At 34.8% G+C, this 27,222-nt stretch overlaps 1 protein-coding gene across 7 annotated transcripts in view; it reads left to right on the forward strand.

The window, feature by feature from the left end:
• The window catches only part of ZEB1 (zinc finger E-box binding homeobox 1), a 200,340-nt gene that overhangs the window by 57,868 nt on the left and 115,250 nt on the right, over positions 1-27,222 (forward strand). For 2 of the 7 annotated variants that reach the window (XM_045462978.1, XM_045462979.1), the window contains one exon: positions 2,687-2,828. The exons of the other annotated variants lie outside the window; for them this stretch is intronic. The gene's annotated coding sequence lies outside the window, so the exon portion shown is untranslated. The remainder of the gene's footprint in view (positions 1-2,686; positions 2,829-27,222) is intronic. 7 annotated transcript variants of the gene reach the window in all.

Below are 27,222 nucleotides of genomic sequence, written 5' to 3' on the forward strand. Positions count from 1 at the left end.
AGTGCTCATCATCATAAGTGCCCTCCTTAATGCCCATCACCCATTTAGCCCGTTCCCCCACACCTGCCTCCTTCAGCCCTCAGTTTGTTCTCTAATTTTACTAGTCTGTATGGTTTGCTTCCCTCTCTCTTTTTTTCCCCTTCCCATTTGTTCATCTATTTTGTTTCTTAAATTCCACATACGAATGAAGACCGTACACCCGTAACTTTGATCAGCATTTGGTTAAGTATGGACTGAAAACCAGTCCTGATTATACCAGTCCATGATTAAATGCTTACTCTCAATTGTGTACTTGTTTAGAAACTTTTATAGCAATAATGTGATAGTTCTCTGTGATCCAAGAACATCACCTGTCTTAATCTCATTGAATGTTAGATTGATCTGGTTATCAGTGAAGCTGCCTGTAGAGTTCTGTGTAGTAAGATCCGAGTATTAGTTGTGAGCAGTAATCTATGGGCATGGGTCCACCCACAATGAGAATTAAAACAGTTCTTTACTACAGGCAGTCTGAGAAACATTGGTAAAGATGAAGCAGAGAAGGTGGGTTGCTCAGGGGAGTTTTGTAAAGAGCTTAAATGGGTTGTTAGTATAGTTTAATATACACTTGCAAGTGAGATTAAAAATTGAACACTACATCTCTGATTGTGATAAGCTTAGACTTCATCCTTCGTGCTAGTAGAAATAAGGCAAGTGATTCATTCTTCAACAGTGTAAATAAGGATTTTAAAGGAGTTCCTCCTAGTCAGTGCCTCTATTTGGGGAACTTGTTTCCTGTTTTCCTCCTGGGGGTGGTGGGGATTCAACCATCTAGCACAATCTTTGCCTTTTGGCAAAATTTCCAACTTCATATTTTCCTTTACCCCTTCTAAACTCCTTTTGGCATATTGTTATGCTTAGTTCTTTGTAACTTTTTTCATCTCTTTCCCACAAAGTTAGTTTCAAAGGCTTACAAAATGTCCAAAATGAGAAAATTGTTTTAAACTAAGTGAACTTCTAAAGTTTTGTTTTAAAATTTCCTTTTTTCACACTTAAGCTTGATTGATTCCCTGACATAAGATATTAAACTGAATTATTTGTGAAATGTGGAAAGCTTTTTATTACTATAATTAAGGCATAATCTGTCAGCTAAAGCATTGTTTTAATGATACAGGGTAAGCATAATCCTGGATTTACTACCTGTTTCTTATTGTGGTTTTGGTTGTACACTAAATGGCTGCCTATTTCCTGAAATGAAGTGCCCCATATGGGCTGTCCAGTTTGTTTTGAGGACCAGTTCTACATTTGTAGAATTTGGGGTCAAATGGAATCAAGTACTCTGTGATAGTTGTTCGCCTGATTCCTAGTGACCTTGCATTTTGGAATAAAACACATATGCATACTCAGTCCTTCATCGATACGATTGATTAATCTGTTACTGATTTTAGCATTTCTTCCTTTTCTTCCTAATTTATCAGTTTGGAAAGAGAAACACTTGAAGGAAATCAATCTCTGTTTTTAATAATAGTCTATAAGTTACAGAAAAAGAAAGTGTTCAGCATTTCTTGTTTAAATTTTGAGTTTTCTGAGACATACTTACTTAAAATATATATGACTATCATACTGAAAGAGTGGCATCTTGTGATTTCATTTTAATATTATGATAATGATTTGCTTTACTTAGGCACAATTATAGATATAGATAACCATATTATCACTTGGGTTATCTTCAAAAGATTAAATAAATACATTAAGAAATATATTAATAACATATCTATATTAATATTATTATTCCGCTTGATATTTGGCAATATATTTTTAAGGTACAGTGTGCGATTTCCTGATCTGAACAAAATATTCCATTTCTTTTTAGGAGTTTGGGTTATAGTAATCAATTTACAGCATTTTCTCCTAAATGTATTAAGGTGCAACATTTTAAAAACATTATGTTCTTAAGTTATTTGATATGTAATTAGGGGTTTATGTTGCTAATATTATTTTTATATAACACATTCCTGATTCTTCAGAATAGTTGTAGACTTCTAATTGTTTTATGCAACTTTCAACCTTGAGAATGTTGACTAATTGGTTAATATTCTTTCTATTCAAAATTTTTTAGCACTTGTTTTAGGAACTATTTAATAAGGTTCTTCAAATAATCAGTGTTTTAAAAAAAAGCCAAAACCCTTTTCCTCTGGGAGCTTACATTCTCATAGATTGCTTCATATATGATTCTGTGGCATTTAACACCAAGGGCTAGTTTTCTGTTGCCAGGAAATGCATTATGTCATTATTAGGTAATATAGAGGTATAGAAGAAGGGTAAAATTCCTTCTAGTTCAATGAGTCTGATTCATTGTTCTTCAGTGAATTTAGTTTTATTTATTTTAATGGAACTTACATAACTATGATCATTTGGCAGCCCAGAATTTTTCTGTATTTTTCTCAACTTCCCAACTGGTAGTTCAGTACTTGGGTAGAAATTAAAGTACCCACTTAAGGTTTTGGGTTTATGGAGTGATGTTTGAAGCATGAAATATTCTTTAGGGTAGATACTCCTTTTTTTTGAAAGAAGGGAATGTGGTTTTGGAATACTTATGATTTTATCTCATTTATTTTTTTCAGAACCTCAATTTTGTAGCATAGGTAGATAAACTTGAACCAAATGGTATGATCTCAGTATAATATTTTACTCTTCTCTCCTCCTTCAGGAAAATCTTTAACTTCCACCACAAGAAGATTAAAAAGAGGTCCCTCCTGCACCAAGAAAGATCTGCAGATCTTTTTCAGTGTTCTTGGAGGTGTGGGGTGTGAGAACTTGATCAGTTTGTGCAACCACCTTGTTCTCTAAAGGTAAGCACTGTGTAGTGAGTGCACACTCATGGGCCCACGCTCCTAATGCAGGTCTGGTTTTGGAATGCTCCATTGAGGGTTTGAGGCCATCAGACTGCCTCGTAGAAGGATGGCCTAGGCAGCCACTTGTGGGCAAGACGTCACACACATCCATCAAGAGATGGTTTTCCTTGGTTAGAAGTAAAGCATGTCCTAGAGATGTATGGGTGTATTTTTTGTTTATTTTTTTAAGAAATCCCAATTACAGTAAAATTTGTGTCCAGTTCAGCCTGCATTTAAATCAGTTTAATAACTGCTGTGGTTGATCCCTCATCAAGAACTCTTCTTGGTTATCTTGAGATTTACGTTTAAGAATTTTGAAGCAATGACAGCCTTTAGCATTCTGGTGACTTAATAGATTAAATTGATAAAACCTGCTCTGAAGAGTTGCTTTTTCATGATCTTTTTGAAACGATCTCTTAACCTTTACTTCAGAGAAGGTCCTTTAAGCCATTTTTAAATCTGTATTAAGCTTCAGAAAATATGGAAGCAAAGATCTTCTTAATTTAATAAGCATATGAACATAAAATTGCTGATCCTAATTGAAAAAAAAAATTACTTTTAAAATCAGCAGCTTTCTTCCTGGCTTGTACCTTTTTCCTGTCTTTAGGAAATGAAGGCATATACATTGGTTCCATGAGGGAAACCTCACAAAGGATAAATAAATTAATGTCTCACCTTTACTTCTAAACTCTAATATCAGAAAACTTTATTGGTCTATTGTACAATGTATTGATGCCTCTCAGAAAGACCAGTCCTAAATAAAATTGTCATTTGAATACCATGCATTGACTATGAAGGAGAACCAGAGAATGTCGATCTTGAAAATGTCAAGATTAAAAGTAGGTTAATATTAAATAATAATTTTGGCTGTCACCAAGAGACTAAACGTCTACCAAAACATTTCAGATTACAGTCACTGGATACTATGGTATCGACAGTGAGGATTTAAAGTGCTGGTGAAGACGTTAATTGGTCCATATCTAGTTTTATTCATTATTTTTTCCTTAAAGCTTTTAAAGTGATCTTGGAAGCCTTAGTTCTGAAAGATATGTACTATTCATGAAGCACTTAAGTTTGGGAAAAATCTGCTGATTTTTGTCTGGCAGCCTTCTCTTTGGTTTATGATAAATTTTATCGCCTTTTCAAAATACTTTTTCTTCCTATATATGAATAATAAAAGATATTAAGGAGGGAAACAACCTTTGTTTTTGCTGTTAGAATGGGGAAAAAAATGCAACTGAGACCTTTTTTGAAAAAAACTTGAGATCCAGTTTACTGTTTTATATGAAAAGAGTTGAGGAATTAGAATTAGTCTTGCTTATTGTAACTATAGGCAACTTTAAAAGATTTAAATCTTCAAAGTAGATATGGGTTTTATAGTGAAGAAATATATATTACTGAGTATTTGGAGATAATCTCTCTATATAATTTTTTTTGAATTTTTATTTGTGAGAGCATGTTAAATATTTTTAACCTTTAAAATAGCACGGAACAGAATAGACAAATGCATTAAGTCTGAGACAGTTGAGAAAAAAATTTGAATTAAAAGTCAAACAAACTGAAAATATAAGGTGGGATACAAGAATAAATAAACAGGTTACTATTTGTTACCTAAAATAAAACTTTATTAGAACTAAAAATTTTTAATCTAAAAAGCACCCCCTTCTTTTTAAAAATGAGCTTTGTCTTAAACAATAGTATTGGCAATATATTTGTAAAAAGAAAAATTTATTTCAACATGTTAGAATTGGTGTTCAAATTTCAAATCAGTTATGTAGCAGGAATATATAAAATTGGGACCAATGAGGAACTTGTCTTCTGTATCTAAAGTATGAAAAATAGGATCTTTTCCTAACAACTCTTATTAATATCACCTCAATTCATATTAGGCAACAAAATAAACTGTTGTTCTTTGATTTTGATGATATATAGGAGTGAAAACCCAACCCAACATTATTGACACTAAGGAATTCTTCTACTGGAATTGGAACTAGAATTTGGGAGATTTTATTTGCATGTATACATACATATACTTACTCTTACACATACATACACACTAGTGTTTATTTCTCCTTTTGAATTCTGTAAGAATGATTTGTCAAAGATAAGATTTCTGATTTGTCTTTCACTAGTATTTTGATGCCATGTTTTTGTTTGTTTTTAATTAAATAAAGAGTAGTCCCTACTAGAAATTTGGTTTCTTTGGTATGATCATGCTCCCTGTCTAACAGCTAAAGGGAGGTGAGAGAGCCCTCCTTACCAATATTGATTTTCTAGACCAGCACTGTTCAATAAAAATATAAGCCACAAATACAAACTACATGTATAATTCTAAGGGTTTTTTGTAGTCGCATTAAAAAAGTAAAAAGAAACAGGCAAAATTAATTTTAATCACATTTAATTTAACCTAATATATCTAAAATATTCCTTCAACATGTCATCAGTATAAAAATTTGAGGTGTTTTACTTTTATTCAATTAAGTATTCAAAATCTGATGTGTATTTTACACTTACAAAAAATTTTGTGTTGAACTAGGCACATTTCAAGTGCTCAATAGCCACATGTAGCTAGCAGCTACTGTATGAGGCAGTGCGGATCTACACCAGGAATGGATCTTCCATTTTAGCATCATCCATGATGAATTCCATTGGGTAACTCCGTAAGCTCCCCTGGTTTAGAGTTTCCGGATTTAACAGAAGACAAAAAAAAAAAAAAAAAAAAAAAAAAAAAATCAAAAACAAAACAAGGTGCCTAGTTTAATTTAAATTTCAGTTAAATTTAAATTGTTTAGTGTAATTGTGACCCATGCTATATTTGGGACATGCTTAGAAAAACATTGTTTATTTGAAACACAGATTTAACTGAGTGTCCCGTATTTTATCTGGCGATCCTACCGTGGTTTAACTGAATGGAAGACGTCATCAGGCTTCCTAGATACTTGTTGGACTAGAGGATAGAGAATCTCTTCCTCTGTGGAGAATTTTGATAACCCTCCAAAAATCAGTATGCAAACCAGAAACTATATATAGCCAATTCTTCCTCATTCTCTAAGATGTTTAAGACAGAAGATGGACTTGTATCACAGAGGCTCAGTCATCATGTATTTAAATATTTTAAATCTAAATTATTACATTAAGTGTTAAGGTTTATAGTTACTTACTTGAGCTTCCAAAATAGAAAGTATCTAACAGCATATTACTAGTATCACATCTTATGAAAAACAGTTCGCCCTTGGTGACTGTCTCAGCAGTTTTCAGGGTCCTGGCTATTTCAAGTTATTTCCCTACTATTGGTAACCACTGCAGCTGTCACATTGTCTCAAGTTGGCAAGCGCTGGCTCAAAATAGTAGGTTGCCAAGTGCCAGGATAAGTTTTACTTTACGTTGCAAGTATTTAAGTACTTGTAATTCTGTGCTTTGGTGTTGATCATTAGACCCTGACCCAGTCAACATCCAGTCAGTTCTTAAACCATTCTCTCTCATTCATACTAAGGTCTTTTACAGAGGAACAGCTTTCCATTCTTATTTTTTAACATTCAGTACCGTTTTGAAGCAAGTAACAACTTCTTTAGTAGTAAGTAGATCTTATCCCTCTTAACCTCTAGAAAGGAGACCATTTATAATTCGTGTTCTCTAAGGACAGTAATTACACCAGCTCCACACTCCCTCTCAGGGGGAACACTTGCCTTCAGGAGGTGAATAACTTTAGGTGACAGGTCTGCTTCATTACCAGCCAGGCAGGTAAGATCCAACTGCCAGTGCGGTTTGGCAGTTTAGCAGTTCAGTTTAAGCTATGGCGCATTCCAAATCCATTCATGCTTAGGAGAATGTACCCAAGAGTGTGGATATGTTTATAATTACTGCATTTCCTTCAGAGAACAAGAATTACAGGTAAGGCTTGGTGTTTTTTTGGTTTTGGTTTCTTTTTTTGCAGTGATCCAAAAATTATTTTTATGTAAGAAATTTAAGAATATGAAGGTATTACTCTTACCTCAAAACAGTCACCAAAAAAAATCTCAAACATAGCCTATATTATATAACAGTTTTCTTCCTCACTCTAAGAAGGAATTGAACCCGGAAAGGAGGGGAGGTAGGAGGAGACAACTTATTGTCATTTGAAAGCTGTGAATATCACACATTCCATGTCTAGAAATATCCTAGGTTTATGTAAGAATCTTATTTTGCCTAACTTTTAGTGTCTAAGGTATGAATTATTTTGTCAAATTAACACCTACATCTATATATAGCTCAGGTGTTCAGCCTTTCTGAGCTAATATCTTTACCAGCAGTGAGTAAATTAATGAATTGTGTTTGGGTTTTCACTTTTATTCTCAAGACTGACTTCTTTTGTTTAAAGGCTTTAACCTCATTTCTGAAACCAAAATTTAAAGCTGCAAAATACCTTAAAATCTAACGCCTTTTTTACCCCATGATGGATGAGCTTTAGAGGGTCTGTGAATCCCCTGAAATTATAATAAAATTTTGTACGTATGTGTTTTTTGCTGGGAAGAGTGTACATAATTTTCATCATAATCTCGAAGGGCTTTGCAACACTGATCGAGTCTAACATCATCACTTTACTGATAAACTGAATTTCAAAGGATGTGAATTATTTGCCTTCTCATTTGAAATTTAATACTTGTAAAAAACTAAAGTTCGTTTCTAGAAAACACTGTATTTGTTTTTAGAAGGAAAAAGCTTTAACTTGAATTAAGTAAATTTGAGAATACCAGCCTAAATGAGAGCAGGTAATTTGCCACTAGTTTCTTGCATTCTACCCTTTGACTGGAATCTTTATCAGTTGTATAAAAGTGGCCTCTCAGTAAAGTATGTGATAAATTCTTGAAAGTCGGGGAAGGAAAAAGTGAATTATCTATTATAATTTGAGATCCTATTTTTTTCTCTTTTCAAATTCTTTGTTCAAAGAGAGTGATAACTAAAACTCAAGAAAATAGGTGAATAATGTGATTTTGAGAGCATTAAAGCAGTTAATTGCTTTTATAAACATCACATTGAGCTTTGTTGGGACTCCTGGTCCTGAAGCCTAGTTAGATTCTACAATAGACTATATACTTCAAGTGGGTTTTCAGTGATAGAGTATTTGAAGTTCATTCTTTTTTATCAGAAGATGTTTTTATTAATATACTAGTACTTTAGAAGTAGTAAGTAAGCAAGTTCCAAATTAATGAAGGAAACCACTACTTGTTTCTCAAAATAAAGGAAATGCCATTTTTTTACCTTTCTTTTTTTTCCTGATACTGGTCAGGAAAGTCTGCCTCATTCAAGATTTAATGAATTTATTTGAGAGATGATACACGGAAACCAGTTATTTCTCAAAAGGGACAAAAAAGAGTAAGACAACTTGGGTCACTACCTACATTTTTAATTTAAATTTAATGATACTTGAAGATTCTAAAATGCATAATATATAAAGCTCACAATAGAAAATGGCACAAATTTCTGAAATAGACTACAATTTTATCTCCCCCCACCCCCCTTTGAGCATTGTCACTCAAGGTGATAATCACTTACGCTCTTCTGCCTTTGTGGAAGGTAACTTTTTAAGTGAGCCAGATTTTATCCAGGAAGAACAGTTCATATATGCCACCCAGTAGGCCACCTATGTTGCTTTCTATGGGTAATTCTAACAAACAAAAGTTGTATTTTTACTTTTCATTCATCAAATATTTTGTGTTTAAAATAGAAAAGCTTAAATTCTTCTTAGGAACATTTACAAATATTTAGAAATAGTTTCTTTTTTTTTTTATTTGAGGTAGACGGATTTTAAATATTGCCTTTGCATTCAAAGAAATTGGAACAATTAATTGACCTATTCACACAATTCATTACATCAGTGGTGGAGCTTTGGTTTACACAGCATATTAAAAATAATCCAACATCTGGGTGCCTGTGTGGCTCAGTTAAGCGTCCAACTTCAGCTCAGGTCATGATATCAATGGGTCATGAGTTCAAGCCCTGTGTCGGGCTCTGTGCTGACAACTCAGAGCCTGGAGCCTGGTTCAGATTTTGTATCTCCCTCTTTCTCTGCCCTTCCCTTCACACTCTGTCTCTTTCTCTCTCAAAAATACATAAACATTAAAAAAAATTTAATCAACATCTGAACATAGATCAGTAGAAATTATTAATGATCAATTTTATTAACATAGATTGATTATTTATTTATTTATTTATTTATAAAATAATAGTAGTTTCAAAGAAACCAGAACTGTTAAAAGTGACTTCTCTCTGTGTGCCTACATGCATGCTTATATCTTTCTGGGTATAAACAATTTAGCATTTAACTCTTTATTTTCAGTTCATGTATCAAAAACTCTTTTAGCCGTTTCACTCTTTATACTGTAGTACGTAGACTTTGAAACTTTGCCGCAACTGCCCTCCATGTTCTTATGTAGGAAATAAATGTATTCAATCAGTCATCAAATATATAGAGAACTTGAGAATAGAATGGTAAATAAAACATTCTCTGTGCTCATAGTATCTACAGTTTACTAAAGATGTGTGATGGAGTGGTATAGAGGGAGGATAGAGGGGATTCTAACCTAATCCACGGCTCCCGAGAAGACTTCTTTGCCAAAGTGAAATTTTAACTGAACCAGAGGCATTATTAGGAGTTAGTGAAAGACAATGAGAAGGCAGAATAAGCATATGTGAAAGCCCTGAAGGAAGAAATAAACAAGACACACTGAAGACAAAAGACTTCTAGAGAGAGGGAGAGACGAGACTGTATATAAAAGTATCTTTAAAGATACTTGGCCTTTGCGCTTTAGCAAGAGCAGTGGGAAGACATTGAACATCATATTTTATTTTTTCTAAAACTTATTATGAAAGCCTGATAACACAGCTTTTCATGAGCATAAGTATATAACCTATGTGACCATCACCCAGAAGAAGAAACAGAACATCATCAGCATCCCAGAAATTCCCTTTCATCTTTCCTTCCAGTCAGTCTTGCCCCCCACCCACCGAGGACACCTCTCACCTGACTTCTTTAACTGCATAGATGTTATCGCTTATATTGTACTTTATGTAAATGCGGACTCGAGTATATGCTCATTTCATATGAATGAAAGAAGGCAGACACAACATTCTGATTTTGAGAGTCACCCATATTGTTGATTATGGTTGCTGATCAGTCTCATGGCTGTATGTTATATCATATGAATGTACCATGAGATTTGTTATATCTGCCCAGTGCAGGATAGAAAAATGTGAAGTCAGCAAGTTTCACAGTTAAGTCCGGGGGAGAGATAATGGGGTTTGAGCTAGTGTGGTGACAAGTGAGGATGAATAGAAGTGGGCATATTAGAGATTTATGAGTTAGAATTTATAGGGCATGGTGATTAATTAGATGAGGGGATGAGGAATACAAAGGCACCAAGGATAACCCATAGGTTTCTGGCTTGATCAGAAGTGGATGGTGGTGCCCTTTAAGTCCAAACACTGGAAAGGGATGGATTGTTGTATGAGTTTTAGTGATAGAGGGGGATAATGAATTTAGCATCCAGTATGTTTGAGGTACCTGTGAAGCATTGCACAATTTGTGCAACTAAAGAACTGTTTACTAACTGAATGAATGCATGACTTGACATTCATTAATAACAGTGTGCTAACAGAGTTCTACCTGGGGAGGGTTGTAAACCTATCTCTTCTTCACCTATAAATCTCATCAGATGCTCTTCCTAATGTTTGTAGGAGTGGTTTCATCAAGTGTTATTCTTTTCATATATTTTCCTATATAGTGTATTTCCCCTAAAGTACTGCTGACTTAATATGCATGCAGAATCGCACCTTCCCATATACATCGTGATGCCTTCATACTTTAAAAAATGTGTTTCAGTCCTTACAGTCTTGGATTAGTGCACAATAGCCACACTGTAAAGTGAGTTTAATTATATGAAATGATCCACCTACTTACTTGGCAAGACTTAAAGTGACTGAAATAAATGTTCATTAAATTTTGGTAGGGGAAAGGAAAGAAACATAAGAATGAGGTAGAACCTGAAGCCTGAGTTGGAGCCTAGGCAGGGAGCCATAGAGAGAACCCTGGGTGTTAGGGAGTAGGATAAAAGTCCCTGACCTTAAAGGGATGGAATCCCAATGGGGTCGGATAGGAACTATGAATGAGGAACTCTGCCTCCTTTAACAGTGCTGCCTGGGACTGTTTGCGCCCATGGGAAATTTTATGGGAAGAGGAATAATAGGTATGACACTGAATTAAGCAAATGCTGGCACTAGTGGAATACTTAATAGACTTGGTAGTTTTCCCAGTTTACACCAGTCATTTATGATTTAGTGTTGTATTTAGCCCACAAAATTTGAACTAAAATCAAGGCATTTTATCATGTCCATGAAAAAAACAAGTAAGTAGTCATGGTCATGATTTTCAGTTTACAGAGTTTTACCTAGCTTTAGGTCCTGTCACTGACCAGGTAGTACAGTTCTTAAAATTAAATTCCTCCATTCATTTCCTGGAGAGGGGGTGGGGGGAGACAGAGAGAGAGAGAGAGAGAGAGCGTGTGTGTGTGTGTGTATGTGTGTTGGGTTTGTTTGTTTTCAAATTTTTGCCAAATGAACATTTACATAGTGAAACCAAACCAGTACTTTCTGAAACCACTGAATTTAATTCACTCATTCAGCATAAATTTATGAAGTATATTCCATATTTGTAATAGTTTTGTGGTCTAGGGTAATGATGCAAAGAAGTGTTTGTGCCTGTTTTTATTGACACTGTAGTTGGGAGCCTCAGAACATACAAATCATTGTGATCATACAAATTATTATCAGATTACCTGAATAGTGTTGTAAAAGCAGTGAATTCAGGGGAAAGAAGATACAGGCTGTGATCTACTAGGAAAAATGACAGAGGTGGTAGAATTTAATTTGGGTCCTGATGGGTAAGTAGGGTTTGAACAGGTATGGCCAAGAGCACTGCAGGGAAGGGTGCTATCATGAGAAAAGTGCAGAAACAGATATGACACGTATTGGGCCCAGTGAGAAACTGGTCAGACTGCAGGAGAAGAGAACACAAGCTGGTGTGTGGACAGAAAAGTTTCATTGAAACTTTACCAAGCATGGATTCTTGTCTTGATTTTTAGATTATATGTAAGTATACTTTTATTTGTCATTATTTGGTAATTATTTAGTTTTCACTTGTCATCATGTGGTAATTACTTAGATTTTTATCTTTTTAGAAACTTCATGTGAGAGTACCTGCAGGAGCAAAGTGATTGTGCTTTTAAAAAGTTGAGAGAATCTTGGGGCAGCTGGGTGGCTCAGTGGGTTAAGAGGCCAACTTTGGCTCAGGTCATGATCTTGTGGTCCATGAGTTTGAGCCCTGCAGGCTCTGTGCTGACAGCCTGGAGCCCAGAGCCCAGAGCCCGGAGCCCAGAGCCCGGAGCCCGGAGCCCGGAGCCCAGAGCCCGCTTCTATTTCTGTGTCTCCCTTTCTCTATGCCCCTCCCCCTTTCATGCTCTGTCTCTCTCTGCCTTTCAAAAATGAATACTCTTCATCTGGGATCTATGGCTTCACTTCAGGGAGTCTGGATCTTTCTAAAATTAAGACAGAATTTGGATGTATCCCTTTTCTGGAGGAAGGGTCCATTACCTTTATCAGAATCTGAAAGGGTCTGACAATAGAAAAGAATTTGCTCTCCTGACTTAAAATGTTGTTGTTGTTGTTTTTTTAATTTTTTTTTCAACGTTTATTTATTTTTGGGACAGAGAGAGACAGAGCATGAACGGGGGAGGGTCAGAGAGAGAGGGAGACACAGAATCGGAAACAGGCTCCAGGCTCTGAGCCATCAGCCCAGAGCCTGACGCGGGGCTCGAACTCACGGACCGCGAGATCGTGACCTGGCTGAAGTCGGACGCTTAACCGACTGCGCCACCCAGGCGCCCCCTGACTTAAAATGTTTTTAATCTAACTGCTTTGTATATACATATTTTTAATATAAGAAATAACAATAGGGAAATGAAAACATTAAATGTTATTGGATATTTTTCTTTCACTGTTTACTGGTACAGTATTTAAGAGATAAATAGTTTCAATTGGATTGCAAAGTTGGATTAAGTTGCAGAATTGGATTAAAAAGTGTATCACTTGGATTGATTACATAATAGAGATGGTGGCTACTTTACATATTTCATGGTTTTCAGTAAAAGAACTAACTTGTTTTTTTTAGATATAAGCATATTGCTAAGCCTGCTATTTCAAGAAAAACTTTCTTATTTTTGGAAAAAAATATATATCTCCTTTCTACAGAATATAAAGCACTTTAAATAAAGGTCCAACTTTAATCCTGAGATATGACTCACCTGGATCATATCTAATCTTCTATACAGCAGTTTAAAGCAGGAGTCAATGAATTATAACCCATGGGCCAAGTCTAGTCCTTGGCCTGTTTTTATATGGCCTGCAAGCTAAGAATTCTTCTTACATTTTAAAATCATTAACAAAAAGGATTGTGAAGGATTAGGATTGTGACAAAGAAGAAGACGGCTCAACAGAGACTGTATGTAGCCCTCAAAGCCTAAGGTATTTACTATTTGGCCTTTGGTTTTCTTGCCAACCCTTGGTGTAAAAGTAGTTCCGTTTTTAAGCTCTTCCAAATACATGTGGATATTTTTGGAATTGGGCATATATTTGTGTAATTCAAGCAAAGTTGATTAGGTAAAATAATTTTATTTTTCATATAGGGTATTCAGCTAATAGTTCAGCTTACTGAATTCTGCAGTGAAAGTATATGAACAAAATGTGGATTTAGTAATCCATTTCAGAGGACTGTGTGAATATAAAAGGAGATTTTGTTCTTTGAATGAATAGTGCAGTAACCACTATACAGATCAGTTGATAGATATCAAAATACGATCTTTAACATAAAAATATAATCCTTACTTTTGAAGATACCACTTACCTAAAGCAAGTATATTGTAAAAAGGCAAAAGAAAATACACATTTAACTGATAAAGTGTTGAGCAAGGAGGTTGCTAAAAAATATATTATTCATTGGTTTATTCAATATTTATACTTATTTTTGGAACTGTTAAATATATTTTTGACTTTTTAATTATATTATTATTAATGTATGAGATACTTTGATTCTTTTAGATAAATATTGAAATATTATTAATGGAAAATTATTATATATCATAGTTAAATGAGTCTCAAAACAATAGGGCAATTCTGATTTCTTTCTCCTGCATTATTAATTTTTCCTTCACTACTAGATCTTTTTCATCAATATACAAATAATACTGGATTTTTTTCTCCCATTTTTTAAAAAAGTTCTTGTTTCCACTTCTCTCTCTGTTACTGTGTACAGCTAATCTCTTTGAAAGAGTTGTCTGTGCTCTGAGTTCGTTTTCTGTAACCCCTGCCACTGTACCCAGATTGCCCATCACTGACCCCTGTGCTGGTCACTTCTCTGTCCTCCTCTTAACCTACCTGGCAGCAGCATTGAACACTTTGTTTGGCTTTCAGTTTTTCCACTTTCCTAATTTTTCTTCCTACTTCTCTGGTTGCTACTTTCAGTCTCTTCTGCTGATCCCTACTTTCCAACCTCTAAATTGATAGAATTGGTAGTGCTCTGAGTTCCAGCCCTGCATCGGGCTCTGTGCTGACAGCTCAGAGCCTGGAGCCTGCTTCTGATTCTGTGTTCCTTCTCTCTGCTCTCCCAGGCTCATTCTCTCTCTCTCTCTCTCTCTCTCTCTCTCTCTCTCTCTCTCTCTCAAAAATAAATAAACATAAAAGAAATTTTATAAATGACCATCCATTTGCTGATGAGCAGAACTCATTTAATGTTCTCAAAATGTAATGTAGTAAACTGAATTTCTTATCTTCTCTGCCCCCACCAAAACTTCCTCCCAAGTTTTCCCCATCTCAGTAAATTGCAGTTGTGTTCCTTTGATCAACCTTGATGTCATCCTTGATTTGTAGCTTTCTTTCATCCATGTCTGATAAATCCACACATCTCTGTCATCATATTCTCTTGTCTGTGCCCCTAATATATACTCTGAATTCAGTACTGAATACCATTTCCACTGCTATATCTATGATCAAAGTCATCTTTACATCTTGTCCATATTCTTACAAAAGCCTCCTATGATTGGTCTTCCTGTCTTTGCCCTTGATTTACTTCAATCAGTTCTTAATACAGCAGGTAGAATAATTACATTAAAATATAGGTCTTATTATGTCACTCCTTGAGGGAAACCCTCCATCAGCTTCTCATTTCAATCAATAACAGCCAGAGTCCAAGAAATGGTCTACCATGGCTCTATCCTCTGGACCCCTGTTATTCCCAGATACCAGCTGTTTTTCTCCCCCGACTCACTTTTCTCTAGTCGTATTTACCTCTTTGCTGTTCTTGGAATGTGTCAGGCAAGTTCTTGCTTTGGAAGATTTGCACTGGCTATTTTCTCTGCCCGTAACACTTTTCCATGGCTCATTCCTTCATCAATTTGGGATTTTTATTTTCCTTAGGCTTTCCTTAGCCACTCAATCTAAAATTGCAAAATTCCCCCACTCCACCCTAATTTTCCTTCCTCTTTTGTGTTTCTTTTCTTGTAAGCCTTATTGCCATCTACCATCTTCGTATTTTACTCACTTTTTCTATTATTTTCTTCCACATTTCTCTAAAATGAAACGGCAAAGGTTGTGTTTGCTTTGTTCACTTCTCTGTCCTCAGCGCACAGAAGTATAGTGCCTGGCTCATGTTATTCACTCAATTAATATTTGTTGAATGAATGAATGTAGTAGAAAATAGTCAACACAAAAAATTTAAAAGTAATTCAGGGATTTTGAGAGCCCTTGGATCATTTAATAAGTGGTCAAATGTTTCAGTAGACAGCAGGCATTAGAAATATGACCATGTATACTGATACTGTAACATACAGAACTTGCTTCTTTGAACAAATCCTTGTTCAAAGTATTTACCTATCTAACTTTATAAGTGTAGAATGCTTAAAAAGTAAGTACTATTTGAGATTGAATACGACCATTTGAGTATACTACAATGTGGAAATTTCTTAGAATCTTTCTGTTTTTAAAAGTATTGGTGATTTAGTGCAATGTAGGAGGTTTTTTTGTTTTTCTGTGTTTTTTTTAGTTGTTAATTTCGTTTAGTTTTAGTTTAGTTTAGTTTAGTTAGTTTAGTTTCTTTTAGTTGTTAATTCCAGACCCTTGTTTTATAGGTTTGCAAGCTTCAAAAAGCTTAAGATGAATACTAATTTTAAAAAATATTTATTTATTTTTGAAAGAACACAAGCAGGGGAGGGGCCGAGAGAGGAGGGGACAGAGGATCCAAAGAGGACTCTGTTCCGACAGCAGTGAGCCCAATGTGGGGCTCAAACTCACAAACTGTGAGATCATGACCTGAGCCAAAGTTGCACAGTGAACTGACTGGGCCATTCAAGTGCCCCAAGGTTTTTCCTTTTTAAGATAACTTTTCTAAATAAACCATTATAAACCACCAAATAATTATTGTTTCCAAATGTCCATATTTTCTGTCTTGACTACATGCATAACTATTTTAAATAATTATAATCATAATATGTCTTTAATTTTGATTCTTAACTACGACATCCATTTTCTGTGTTTCACTGTCGTCTCCATTTTTGTCTTTTTAAACAACTGATAACAGACCATATTGCTGATGTTCATTATAAATAAACTATTCTCCTTTTCGAGGTTGCCATCCAGCGTGGTAGTAAGAATGGAGAAGAAAGTACACATGTGAGCAGTAAAATTTGTTTTCCAATAAATATAATAAACATTTGTCCAAGATTTCTCTGAAGTATCTGGAGTAGCTAAAGAATAATGATCCTAAGAAAAGAATAGAGGATCAGGAAGAATGCTGTGAGTGCAAAGAGAGGGTATTCTTGCAGTTATGAACTCAGCACTGGACTGAGTGTCAGGAAAGTTTGATTAATCACATGGGACCCTGGACAGCCATTTATTTCTCAAGCTTTCAGTTCTCCCATCTGCAAACACGTACTGGACTACTAAGTGATTGCTGAAGTCTCTCCCAACTTTGGGACGATTGCTGTGCCTCTTGTTTCTTTTGAACTTCATTATTATTTCTTCTGATTGCTTTCTAGTGACCTTTCATAAAAGCTTTGGTTTATAATGAAAAGAGCATGAAATGCTCAATCCTGAGTCTGTTGGAGATTAAACTTTCCTGAATACTGAAACACTTGACTTGACACAGGAAGTGCAGAACTGCCATTTCATTTTATCTTTCTCAGCCAGAAGCAATTTCTCATAGATCAAAATTTAGAACAAGGAAGATTGGATTAAGGCCAGACTTAGAGAAAGCACTCTGGAATTTTCTTTAAGACATACTTTTGGGGCTCTTACTGTTATTCACTACCAGAAATCCCAGTAAATGAATCAGAAAAAAAGTAATGCAGTTAAATATAGCATCATGTAAGTACATATGTAAAATAAGTATAATAAGTATAATCTAGGGGAAGCAATTATCACATAGGAGAAAAGACCAGACTTCGGAATTAGTCTGCTTGGGTTCAGTTATCAGTCTTACTGTACTAGCTGTGTTGCCTTAGACAAGTTGAAATGAAAAGCTTGATTTTACAGGGTGATTTAGCTTCTTTCCATGTAAAATTGGAATAGTAACATTGAGTTTGCAGAGTTGTTATGAGGATAGTTAATACTTTTTCAAAATATTACCTGTATAAAATACTTACTCTGTATTCCTGTCCTGTAATTAGGATCATATGTGTTTGTGGGGGTGGGGGATGAGACCTTGGCATTTCTAATACTCAGCTTTTTGGCAGCTTTAAATGACTTGTCAAAACTAAAGAATTATGTTAAAAGTTCTTATTCTACAGCTTTAGCATAGTCAAGTCTCAGATGGAATAATGTTTATTTTTAAAGAAGTGTTTGTTTCCTTTAAATGCCTGTCTTGTAAGAACACTTGTTAGATTGAGACCATAGTTCATTAAAATCACTAGAAGTACACTTTTTAGGGGGTTTGGGACATACAATGCAAAATGTTTTGTGATAGGAATCAGGAAAGCTAATTTTGTTTTTGTTAAAGATAATGGGTTATATTTTATAATGCTATACAGACTATTGCCACACTATATGCAGATTTATTATTTCTAATGCTAGAGCCAGATGAACTGCCCTGGGTATTTAACTGGAGGAACGTTCTTGGGGTTCTCAATGGCCTCTTTCAGGAATTTTATTTGTTCAAGGATCTAAAAAAAGTAGATGTGCTTCATTGGCTTGATTTATACTTTTTTTTTTAAAAATCTTATTTATTTTGAGAGAGAGAGAGCAGGGGAGGGGCACAGAGAGAGAGAGAGAATCACAAGCAGGATCCACACTGTCAGTGCAGAGCCTGACTTGGGGCTTGATCCCATGACTGCGAGATCATGACCTGAGCCGAAATCAAGAGTCAGGCGCTTAACCAGCTGAACCACCCAAGTGCCCCTTGATTTATACTTTTTAAAGGAAGCCTAGAACGTTCTTTATTCAAATATATGTGGAAAAAGGAAAAGTTGTTAAGTGAGGGAACAGGGTTCATACAGACACATCATGAGCTTCAAAACTAAGAAGAGATGGAAGAGAATGACTTGACGGTTTATCAAGAAAGATGTTAGTCAGGAAGCCAAAATAGGAAAAGGTGAAAAATCAGAAGAAAATTTTTAAAAGACCCTAAAACTTGGAATATATATTTTATGACAGGAGCAGAAAGATTATTTACCTTTAAGAGAAAAGACATGTTGAATACTAAAGAAGCATAGAGATGCAAATCTTTTTTTAATTCAGTGTTTTTTATTTAATTTTTTTAAAATTTATGTTCAAATTGGTTAGCATATAGTGCAACAATGATTTCAGGAGTAGATTCCTTAATGCCACTTAGCCCATCCCCCTCCCACAACCCCTCCAGCAACCCTCTGTTCTCCATATTTAAGAGTCTCTTATGTTTTGTCCCCCCTCCCTGTTTTTATATTACTTTTGCTTCCCTTCCCTTATGTTCATCTGTTTTGTATCTTAAAGTCCTCATACGAGTGAAGTCATATGATATTTGTCTTTCTCTGACTAATTTTGCTTAGCATAATGCCCTCCAGTTCCATCCATGCAGTTGGAAATGGCAAGAGTTCATTCTTTTTGATTGCAGAGTAATACTCCATTGTGTGTGTGTGTGTATACACATATATATATGTATATATATACACACATATATATGTATGTATGTGTGTGTGTGTATATATACACACACACACACACATATATATATATATATACACACACACACATATATATATATATATGTATGTATATATATATACACCACATCTTCTTTATCCATTCATCCATTGATGGACATTTGGGCTCTTTCCATACTTTGGCTATTGTTGATAGTGCTGCTATAAACATGGGGGTGCATGTGCCCCTTTGAAACGGCACACCTGTATCCCTTAGATAAATACCTAGTGGTACAATTGCTGGGTCATAGTTCTATTTTTACTTTTTGAGGAACCTCCATACTGTTTTCCAGAGTGGCCGCACCAGTTTGCATGCCCACCAGCAGTGGAGCAATTACATGCCAATAAAATGACAATCTGGAAGAAATGGACAAATTCCTAGAAACATACTAACTACCAAAACTGAAACAGGAAGAAATAAGAAATTTGAACAGACCCATAACCAGTATAGAAATCGAATTAGTAATGAAAAATCTCCCAAAAAATAAGAGATGCAAATATTATTAATGCTAGATGGTATGTTATCAGAGGACCTGTTTTATATTGGAACTGATGAAGCTGTCTTACTATAGCTTACTTCAGACCCAGTGTCCTTAAGGAGTGGGTAGTTTTCTCTCTTTTATGTTGCATTTTGTACCTGGTGTGAGCTCAGTAGTTGTTGTGTACTTATGATTTCTTAATTCCTAAGATGATTTATACGGTAATTACTTACAGCTTTTTTAGTGGTTCTTTTTAACCTGTTGTTGACCAAGACATTACATTTGATCATAATTTCTCTCTCATATGGTTTGATTGTATTATTGCTAAAAAGATTTAATATATTTGTAAAATTGATTTGTGTTTCTTATGAGCTTCACTTAAACTATTCATTTGGTCTAGAGATACTTTATAAGTAAAAAAATACGTGAAATTTGGACAGTTTTATTTCAAATACCTTCTGATACGTTTTGAAGACCTATTAAGCCACTGGTTCTTTTTTTTTTTTTAATATGAAATTTATTGTCAAATTGGTTTCCACACAACACCCAGTCCTCATCCCAATATGTGCCCTCCTCAATGCCCATCACCCACTTTCCCCTCCCTCCCACTCCCCATCAACCCTCAGTTTATTCTCAGTTTTTAAGAGTCTCTTAAGCCACTGGTTCTTAAGCTGAATCAGAATCATGTAGAGCACTTGTTTAAACAAAGATTGGTAGACCCTTTTCCCATTGTTTCTGATTTAGCAGGTCTGGGCAGGAGCCCCAGAATTTCCAAGAAATTTCTAAGAAGTTCCCAGATGGAGCTGATGTTGTTATTCCAGGGACCATAATTTGTGAACCACTACATTTAATAACTAGGTAGCTTTATTTGACCCCTCCTCCAAACAATTAAAAAGTAGTAATGTTTGAATTGCATGCATTAAAGGTAATATTGTGACTCTTTTTCACTGGGTTCTAGCATAGAGGCAAAAAATGACCTTGTTCCAGGCAGTTGGAACTAACTTCTATTTAAACTCAGAAATCACTCCTTTCTTTAGAGAAGAATTATTTGTGTAAAATTCGATGACTTTCCCTTCTATGTCTTGAATTTAAAAATAGAAATATTTGAGACAAATATGAAAAAAATTTTCAAAAATAAGAGACTTGATACTACTAATCTGCTAGCTAGACCTGACAAAATAATAGAAACAAAATCTTATAGAATCTTGTTCACACTACTTCCTTTAAAAGATATCTGATATTGTGGGTATGCAAGATGGTTTATTAAATATATCATTTATATTTTATATTTAGCTTTTATAAACTTTATTTAAATGTTTCAAAAATACCTTAAAAGTAGGTATTTCTTAACATCTACATATAAAACATGATGTTAATAATATGGTAAAACTGTCTGTCATGTTTTTGCAGAAACCTTATTTTTTGAAATAATAACACCTTTTAAAATAGATGGAGAAAATATGAAAGGCACATTTTTGCTGAAAATTCAACATAGTTTGTAAACGGATAAGCTGTGTAAGTGTTGACTATGAACAGACCGGCCTATATTTATTAAATTTTTGCTTACGTTATAAAAGATTCACTGTATTATCTTTCTGGACATATAAAAGTAAATCATACTCTTTTTAAGAGCAGGAACAATGTGTTTGAAATAAATTAATGTATGATTGCAATTATATTTGAAGACTGTATCTTAAAATCAATCATTGCTTCTCTGATTGCTAGATATCCTTTTCTACAACCTTTTTGTTTTTTACTCTTCCTAAAGTTTGTTTCATTATAGTGATTCTCCTTCTTGTTTCAAAAAGAATAAATAAATGATTATTTGTTAATAAAAAATTCAAGCTTCTGCCTATCTGCCTTTGTACATTTTTTACTTACCCATGTATATACAGCACTTACCTGTACAAGCAAGTATTCATTTACTAAAAAGTTGCCCCCTTTGTAGCCTTGAAGTCATGTTCAAAAATCTTCTTAACTGATGATAGGGTAAAAGCCAAATGCATACCTCCTACTTGAGAGAATTTTTTATCTTTGTTAAAAAAAACACACACACAACATATTTGGTATATTTAAGTTTACTTCTCGCTTTCATGTGTTAGTTTGCACTTTGCGTTTGTATAGTTTTCTAGCAAGTTGATCCTTTTGTGGGTTTATTATATACTGTTCTTATCCTATAAGGACTAGGTTACAATTAAAATAATTCAAAGACCATTGAGAGGTATTGTGCTAAACTAAGGACCTTGCCTTTTATCATACTCAGATGCGTCTCTCCTTTTATTATTTCAATTTGAAGATAGTGGCATTATCAGAGAGGGAATGTGGTCTCTGCCAGTAAGCTGTGTAGTGGCTAAGAGGTGAAGGCAAATGTGGCTGACTTTAGAGGAACTAAGTCTCCAACAAAAGAGTGGGTGAGGGTGTGAAACAAAGTCAACGCCACAGGGAAAAGAGCAGGATAGCTTCATTGGCATGTGATTTGGGTAGTCACACAGGACTTCAGTTTAATGCTTTGCTATTACCATCTTTACATTTTTAATAATTTGCAAACAGGGGTCCTCCCTACATTTTCATTTCTCACTGGATCCAAATGATATAACTGTGCAGACAATAAACGACAGAGGAGAAAAAGAAGCAGAGATTTCTTCTGTCTCCTTGGTTCTTTATTCCTTTTCCCAGTATAGCCAGAGTGGGAATTATTTTTAAAGTATGACTTATAGACCATGAAATATTGTGGAATATTAGCCTAATTTGAAAGTGATTTTGTATGTATGCACGTATGTATTCACTTACTAAAGGATTAGGTAAGGGGAAATAGGAGTTTATTAAAAATTTTTATAAAAATATCAAAGAGGAGCACCTGGGTGGCTCAGTAGGTTAAGCGTCCAACTCATGATCTCAGCTCAAGTCTTGATCTTAGGGTCATGAGTTCAAGCCCCACATTGGGCTCCACACTGGGCGTGAAGCCTACTTAAAAAATATATGTGTGTGTGTGTGTGTGTGTGTGTGTGTGTGTGTGTATACACATACCTGCACACACCTACCCAAAAATATATATATGTGTGTGTGTGTGTGTGTGTGTATGTATATGTGTGTGCAGGTTTGTGCATATCCAAGATATAATACAACTTCTAATAGAGACTTTATCAAGTAACTATATAGCATATATAGTTTGAGACATAAAAACAGTTGGAAGTACAGGATTCTATTCCTGAATTAACCTACTACATGTTTATGCAAACCACAGTAGTGTTTTCTTCACCCGTAGAGCCTGATGCTTTATATTCAGTATAGTACTTTATTATTTGGTCATTATGCCCCCCTAATATTGTTATTATATCTAACATGGTAATTGTTTCTTTACAATAACTGTGAAGTTTATTTTTAAAAAAAAATTGGAAATTAAAATTTAGAAATTCAAAATCCCAAACAGATTTTAAGGAGTTTTTAAGGAGGCCTGTTGATTTCTTACTTTTATTCAATGGTTACATATACTCATTTATTGTTTCTATCACACCAAGACTCTTTTACCAGATCTCCTCCTTGCTTAGGTACCTTAATATCATTTGGTGCATAACAAAGCTAAAACAAAGCCAAACTTTTTTTTTACATTCTTTCACTTAAAAAAGAGTTCTTTTATTCTAATAAACTGTGAAAAAAAATGGTTGGGGGAAGGGATTGCCTAAATTTAATTCTCCTTCACAGATCTCATCCAAAAGTCATTATATTTACACTACATGATCTAGAATGAGACTCTACTCTTTTAGGAGTAAAACTGTGAAAAAGATAGGAGTGTGGAGATATAACAACACCACTGGTTTCTTGGCTAATTTAGTGAAAGTTTGTGCCCACTTTTATAAATTACCTAGCAATATAATAGAGATTGAACATTTTAAAACTAGAGAAGGGGGGAATACCAAAATTTCCATTATAAGATGACTACTGTGAAATTTCTGCTTTAAAATGGAAAAATCAGTTTCTTTAAGACACTTTCTTATATAAATTTAAGGATTCCTTGTCCTCAGTCGGAAATATTTTAACCTCCTGTATTTGTAAAGTATTTTGGAAGGGAGCTATCAGGAAGCACCAGGCTAACAGTTTAAGCTGGAGTACTGTCAGCCTAGCAAGGGTGTTGAAACTCTTCTATCTCCTGGAAGTATAAGAGAGAACGCCAAAGCCAGCTGACTTACCCTATAGTTTCTCCTGTTGCAAGAGGACATTTTTAGAGAGTCATATAGTTAATATTTTTTAATAGCCATAGAGTCTAAGTTATGGATAAGAATGGTTTTTATTTCATATTTTTAAGAGAGATGCAAGCATGCAAGGAAGGAAGGGGCAGAGAGAGAGAGGGAGAGAGAGAATCCAAGCAGGCTCCATGTGCCCAGCACAGAGCCCCGATGTGGGACTCCATCTTACCATCATAAGATCATAACCTGAGTCATAATCAAGAGTCAGTCGATTAACTGAGCCACCAGGATGCCCCTATTTCACTTATTTTTATCCAGAATTATAACATTGCATGGAACATAAACTATATTAGAAGCATTAGTTCTGCATCTAGTTTTGCATGACATTATGTAAGGTAATAACCATAAAAAATGAAGTTAAATATAATGTCTACTTATCAGAAGCCTAAAATATACAATGTCAACACAGCCCCTTAGAAGACATGTAAGCAACTGAACAAATAGCATGAGGCAAAGAATATATTGATAACGTGGTAAATGCTTTTTGGACTTCACAGATAATAAACCCTTGTTTCTTCTGAAATAGTCTAGCAAAAAAAAAAAGTGCATCTTTTTCTTTAGCCTAAAAAAGCTTTACACAAGAGGTAGAATTTTCGTTATGTGGATGATGGGAGAAATTACTTTTGACAAGCTGCAGTTTAAAAAAGGAAGGGAATGTGTGGTGCCAGATGCAGAGTTAGGGAAGCCCTGAATTTAGGAATCAGAGGCTATAGTCTTGGGGGTGGTGTAGAAATAGAAAAACCTATTGGGCAAAAGGACTGAACATATTTATCCAAAGAAAGGAGAAAGGGACAAACAAGCATGAGGATAAAGCTGATGCAGAGTGAAGCCGGTGTGCTCAGTTGTTCACTGATAGGCATTTCAGTGGGCTTTTTTCCAGAATAAAGTTTGAAGGCAAAGAAATCTGGTCTCTTATTAAGGCTACCTATAAAACTTCTGATTCTATTCTACTTCTGGTTCGTATCTTTAAAATTGAGATTTGGTGGGGTGCCTCCGTGGTTCAGTCACTTAAGCCTTTGACTCTTGGTTTTGGTTCAGGTCATAATCTCACAGTTCATGGGTTTGAGCCCCACCTAGGGCTCTGCACTGGCAGTGTGGAGCCTGCTTGGGATTCTCTCTCTGTCCCCCTCTCTCTGCCCCTCCCCAGCCTGTTCATTCACTCCTTCTTTCAAAGCAAGTAAAATAAACTTTAAAAGTTTTTAAAGAAAATTTAAAAATTAAAAAAAATAAATGAGATTTGGTTACATTTTAATTTTGTAGATCGAACATTTTCAATTTTATGGCAATTAAAATAAACTTGATGTTCATAAACATAAAAAGATAAAATATCTTCTTCCCTGTGCCAGTGTGTGCTTCCAGCTGTCCCTAAAACAGCTCTTTTGGTTGTCTGCTGTTGCATGAAAGCTGGTCCATTGCCACATGCTCACCCCTGAAATCTCCTGACAAAGCCCTACCCCCTCCCAAACTGCCTTTTGTGGCCGTCATTTTTATTTTCTCTTTTCTCTACCTTTCCATCCTAGATGTAATGTTTTTCAAGTGCATAATATCTCTGTGTCTCAGTTTTTTGAGATGTAACCTGGGGCTAATAAATTTTATCACCACTTGCAAAATTACATGAGTCAATATTTGAAAGCACCCAGCGTAGTGCATGGCACATAACAGTTGAGCTTTAGTACAACAAATGTTACTTGTTTTTCTCCTCTTCCCAACTGGTAATAATTACTCTACTGGAAGGGTAATACAGTAATTCAGGGAAAAATTTTTCATGAACTGTGGTGTTTGCCCAAATTTTGGTTTGTATTTATACAGTGCATTATGTATAAATTTGTTCTCATTAGATAGGGCTATTGAGTGTTTCTACCTTAGTTGTTTTGTTGTCTTAAAAGGTTAATTGGGGCATAACCAAATATAGCATGGTCTTGCAAACAACTCATAAAATCATAATGATTTTAAAATAAGCTTGAAAATTAGAGGGGTTGCCGTATGAGACACATTTTACGTAGTTCTCAGTTTAGTTATGAAATTACTTGCTTCTCAAACTAAGGCAACCTCTCTCATTCCATATCTCTGTCAGAAACTGTGTGATTTGAGAGGTTGTGATTTAATGTTTTCACATTGCTACCTATAATAACTCATTTTAGATAATCTAATCATGATATCCTTGACGTGTGGTGTTGTATCAGACACTTCATACTGTGTATACCAGGCCTTTACCTGTCATAACTATCTCCCTTCTGTGTTTCAAGACACCCCAGCAAAGTAAAATTCAGTCCTCGCTTGATATAAATAGTAGCATTGTTGACTGGATCTTTGGATATATTAAATAAGGAACACCACCAAAAGAATGATAGAAGCATTGTTCATACTTTGCGATGTTTAACCGTTCTTGAAAGATTGAAACTGAAACTTAACATTGAGTGGATGAACTTTATTCAAACAATAGTGTTGAGAAACAGGAATCCTAGGTTTCACCCAATCCAAGTGTTTAATCAGTTATATATTGTTTTTCATTCAAAATCATTTTACTACCCTCTTTGTCTACCTACATCATCCTTATTTTACAAAGACCTTTGACCTGGTAGGCATTGCTGATGGTGAAATGTAATGTCCTGAAGTCTATCTATGTTTCCAATATAATTAACTGTTCAAAAGGGTAAACAAGATGTCTGTGAAAAAAAACAGTATAGTCCTATAAAAACAGATTTGTTTTGATTTTGCTCATTTAATTCTAGAAATCTAAATGTCAAAAATTCTTAAGAACCACTGGCATGATACATGTGTATAAAACAAATTACATTTCTGAGAAGTAATGCTAATAATGTTTCTATACGTTGTATAAGTTAAGCAAGGATAACTTAATAATACTGACTGCTGTTGTTGCTGCTACTACTAATCCTGGTATATCTGTACCACTGCTAGTATAGACAAAGGACTCTCTCATCATCCCCCAGGGAGGGAGTAGTCATTATGGGTGGTAGCATTACGTCTCTTTTAAATAATGTCTTCTTGTGTATTGTTAATATTTCTCCTGTACTTAAAACTTTTTTTTAATTAAAAAAACGCATCCTGTCTTTTTGGACTTGCTTGTATCATCAGTTATTTTCCATTTACATAATTCATGTCTGACATTAACAGAGCCGTTTACCATTTACTCGGTACCTTGACATACTTTGGCAATTTTGTAAGTACAGTTTGAGTGATTCTTAGTATAGAAAGGTGAAAAGTACATTTGAATGTAAAACCTGTATTTGAGATATTTGTTGCCTTTTTTCCCTCCTGAAAGATAATTTAAAAACACAATTGATTGGTTATTTTGTTGCAGAACCCTTTATAAATCATTATTAGCAATAAATGTTCATTTCTCTTCAACTGTGAG

Source organism: Leopardus geoffroyi, chromosome B4 (assembly GCF_018350155.1).
Source record: "Leopardus geoffroyi isolate Oge1 chromosome B4, O.geoffroyi_Oge1_pat1.0, whole genome shotgun sequence".
NCBI lineage: Eukaryota > Metazoa > Chordata > Mammalia > Carnivora > Felidae > Leopardus > Leopardus geoffroyi.